This window comes from Poecilia mexicana, unplaced genomic scaffold (genome assembly GCF_051168715.1).
Source record: "Poecilia mexicana isolate PSO_F unplaced genomic scaffold, ASM5116871v1 scaffold_15, whole genome shotgun sequence".
In the NCBI taxonomy this organism is placed as follows: Eukaryota; Metazoa; Chordata; class Actinopteri; order Cyprinodontiformes; family Poeciliidae; genus Poecilia; species Poecilia mexicana.
The window spans coordinates 2,149,820-2,154,158 of NW_028263384.1; the positions used below are offsets into that span (position 1 = coordinate 2,149,820).

General features: G+C 41.3%; 1 non-coding gene across 1 annotated transcript; it reads left to right on the top strand.

Annotated features, from left to right (window-relative positions):
- Positions 1-256: 256 nt before the first annotated feature.
- trnat-cgu (transfer RNA threonine (anticodon CGU)) lies at positions 257-328 on the top strand. Its single transcript has one exon. It is a non-coding gene; the product is annotated as a tRNA-Thr (tRNA).
- The last annotated feature ends 4,011 nt before the right edge of the window (positions 329-4,339 follow it).

The following is a 4,339-nucleotide window of genomic DNA, read 5'->3' on the forward strand; positions in this document are numbered from 1 at the left end:
GCAACTTTCTGTTAGACAAAAAGTTTTACAGTAAAGTGCTTTTAAAAGCTCTGAATATGTCAGAGTGATTCCTCTGAACAAATATTTTAAATAAAATTCGTTTTCATCTCAACATTCTGACTCAAAAAATTTAAAGTCTTAAATATTTACTGACTAAATGAAACTTTTACATGATTTTTATGCATTTTTCCTTGAGCTCTACATTTTCTTGTTTTTGAACCTGATTCCTTCATCTGTCAGCTCTGTGGCTTGTCAGGGTGTGGTGGCCAAGCGGTAAGGCGTTGGTCTCGTAAACCAAAGATCGTGGGTTCGATCCCCATCCATACCTGGAGCAGCTGCTTTAGTTTCTGTCTGGTTGGGGAAAATTTTCTCCTGAACTTTAGTAACCAACAGAAGAGCAGCCTGAGGTGAGGTCAAAGGTTAGTTAGAGGTTAGGTTTCTACTGTGGCTCAGTGGGAAAACTGACTCCATTTACACCGGAGCCTTTCTGAATTTTGATTCATATTTACTTCTTTCATAGTAAATATAATATTTTTCTGATTAAAGCAGTTTGAACTGCCTTGTTGCTGAAATGTTCTGTGCAGTTAAACTTAATTTTAGGTTTTCTTTAGGTTGGAGAAAATCCACAATAAATTCAGACCAGTTCTCCTAATTCTAGTTTTTACTGTGATTTATATCCATGTTGAGGGGATTGGACAATTTTTCCTTATTTTTTTCTAATTTTTTAAAACATTTTTCTATCCGTACTTGTTGCAGTTAATCTGCCGGTACGGTAAATTTCAGGTTATAGTTAAAAGAAACAGTTATTTGTTTAAGCATATTTCCATTCTAAATCTTCCAAAATAAAGATGAAACCACCCAACAGTGAGTTCTGGACCCATGTTTAGTTGTTGCTGCATGCAGCAGGCTGCGTTACCAGATGGGCCACCAGGGTCAGCGATGGAGACCTGGCTGCGCTCGACGTGTCTGCTGAGCTTCTCGGAGAACTCGCAGGCGTAGCTGCCGCTGTGCTCCTGGTGCCTGGGGTCCATCAGACGCAGGGAGCCGTCTCCGAACTTGGCCTTGTAGACGTCCAGCTCCAGGTGGCCGTCCCAGGACGGCGCGGACACCTTCTGGTCCGACTGGCTGTCGTAGCTGAGAATGAGGGCGGAGTTGTCCCCTCTGGAGAAGGTCCAGTAAAGGGACGGGTTCTTCAGGTAAGTGGGGGCCATGCAGCGAATGGTCAGGTCCCGTCCCTCAGTTCCTGCTATTTCTGTAAACACCAAAGAGTCAAAGTTTCAGGTCTGCCGTTATTTCTTTCCTTTGTTCCAGCCAGGCTGGTTTGCTGCTGAATACTGAAGCTTTTAGGAACCAAGATCTGTTTGCTGAAAGAAATTATATTACTGTCGACTTAAAGTCTGTCAGACAAGCAGAGAAATAGCAGCTTCACGTGTTGATGAAGCTGTGTGTCATCAGCGTAACATCGAACCAGGTGTTACGTTTCCTGAATCTTTTAGAAAGAAACGGAATAAAACCGGACCTAGAACAGAACCTTGTGGATCACCACAACAAACTGGTGAATGAGGACAAACTGAAGTCTGATGGAAATGATTTAAACCTCAGGATCTTAAATAGCTTAATAATAAACTCTGAGACTGACTGACTTCATATCGTTTAGTGCTTTTACAGCCGAACTAAAAGTTCTTAAGCCGATTCAATGACATGAACCTGATGGACTCCCTTAAAAATGAGGACTTTACTCTCACTTTTTCTGTGAAAAGGAGCAAATATTTTCAGTTTATTTTTGTTTTTGCTCCTTCTACCTCTCTCCCGGAGCGATGCGGTCCACGTCGACCGGCTGTAGGAAGTGGTCATTTTGCAGATGTAGATGAGGTCGGGTCGGCCCTTCAGCTTCGGCAGTCGGCTGTCCACTGAGAACAAGCCGCTGTCTTTAGCGTGCTTGCGCGTGACGGGCCGCAGGTCTTCGAAGGTGGGCGGTTCCGTCGCCCAGGTGACGCGCGGAGCCGGGAAGACGTCCGACACGGAGCATTTGATCTCCTCGTAGCCGCTGAGCCGGGACTGCTCCAGGAACAGGCCTCGGATGGGAGCTGCAGCACAAACAGGCAGAGTTCCTGCTGATAGGCGCTAAAGGTCAGGGCCTGATATAGCCTGGTAGCTGGAGAGCTCATTGTCATGGAGCTAACTTTAGACGCAGCGCCTCTTTAGTTCCTGGAACTCTGAGACCACCGACAGGCGAACAGACTGAATAAATAGATCCATGATTAGGTAAAATAGACAGTTACTATTTACTCTATATATAATATGTTTCTTAACATTTAGGTATAACACAGCCAGATTTATTAGTGGGTTTGCACTGCAAAAACACAAAATCTTACTAAGTATTTTTGTTTAATTATAGTGAAAATATCTTAGTGCACTTAAAACAAAACTAAACTAACTTAAAGTAACTTTAAGTAAGATATAACAGTTTTAAGTCAATAATTTCTCAGTATTGATTTTAGAAAGAACTCGTTCCACTGTCATTTCTCCCATGTTTTGATGTTTTAGTTTTATTTTGTCTCGTTTTAGTGAAACTTGGTGCATTTTCATCCTGTTTTTAAAACAGGATGAAACTGTTTATCTGTGTCAAATAAACTTGACACAGAAATTGACATGTTTTAAAAGTGAAACTAGTCATTTTTTGTCAACATTAGGGAATTTGTGACTTAAAAAGGCTCCTATATGTTGCTAAAAACTTACTCCAAGTTATTTTTGTATTATTTCAGGTGTAGTAAGATATTTTACTCTAGAAACTCGATAAAAATACTTGATAAGATTTTGTGTTTTTGTAGGAAACTTCAAGGTTTCACATCATGTTAAGAAATATAAAGTAAGACAAATCCTGAGCAGAGAAAATACCATCACAACTAAAATCATATTTATCCTTTAATTAAAATAAAATCTTGTGTTTGCTGCTGTTTAAAGTTTTGTAGATCTTTGCAGGAACCAAACAAGCCGCATCCTGGATTCACCCAGCAGAAATACTTCATCATTTCTTCTTCTGACTGACCTTCGACCTTGAGGATGACCTTGGTGGTGTGTTGTCCTCCTGAGGTCTGGACGTGGCAGCTGTACATGCCCCGGTCGTGCGGGGCGCTGCGCCTCAGGATCAGGGAGGCGTTCCCGTTGGAAATCTGCTGCGCAGAGACGAAGACCCGGTCGGCCAGATGCGGCGCCTTGAACGTCTCCTTGCTGCTGTTTCTGTCGAACCGGTAGAGCAGCGCCCCCTGGCGGAACCACTCCACCGTCTCGTTTTGGCCGGGCTGGAAGGAGCAGGGCAGCGCGCAATCCTCCGAGTTAAAGCAGATCACCGCAACATCTGGAACACAACATGGTAATGATAATTAACTTTACTTTAAATGTGCAACGATTCGATGCCAGATTATAGAAAAAGCAAATTCACATCTGCAATGCACTGACATAAAGTACATAAAGGACATAAAGGACATAAAGGACATAAAGGACATAAAGGCTGCTTCAGATTTGAGTTTCTCAGTTTTCACAGTTCAATAATGCTGCTTTTTGAAGAAGGAATGAAAATCTTCTTTTAAGAGTTTTTTTGTTTGTCTTTTTTTAGTCTTCCGGCCACCAGATGTCAACATTGGACCAGATAAACACTAAACTCTCATAGTTTAGTTTCTTCTAATTCAGAACCAGCCTTTAATAGAACAAGGCTGGTTCTGAATTAAATTCAGTTCAAATAGTCAATTTTTACCACCAAAACCAGAAAAAAAATCTACATTATAAGAAGCAGACATTAATTCTGAAGATGTAGAAATAAAATTAAAAAATCCCAAATCTTTGTCTTTGGATGAATAAATAATGTTCAGGATATCTGAAATAATATTTTTTACAACAGGAAAAATTGGTACAGTAAATTTTTACTCAGTCCAGTGATGGAAACCTTTTGAAATATCACTTTGTGTTTGTGTTCTGGTTTTTATTTCTCATAATTTTGTTCTGTTTATTATTGTCAGTAATGTCTTGCCATATTAAGTTCATTTCTCTGTTATTTATTATTAGTAGATTTTCCCTTATATGTAGTTTCTGTCACAACTGTATTAACTCTGACGGTTACCCATAATGCCCCTGGGCACGTGGCCTTTTCCTCCAGAATGAGATCACTCAGAAAAACGTTGCTCTGAAATGCCTCCCTGTGAGAGGATAAGTGGGCCGAGCCGGCAGAGTTCTGCGTACCACAGCTGAGCCACCGGAGCCGCTCTCTGTCCGGCCAAATATTCACGGCATGAAAACGCTCTGGCTTCACGTCAGGATGACGAATCTATCATCCAACTGTGAC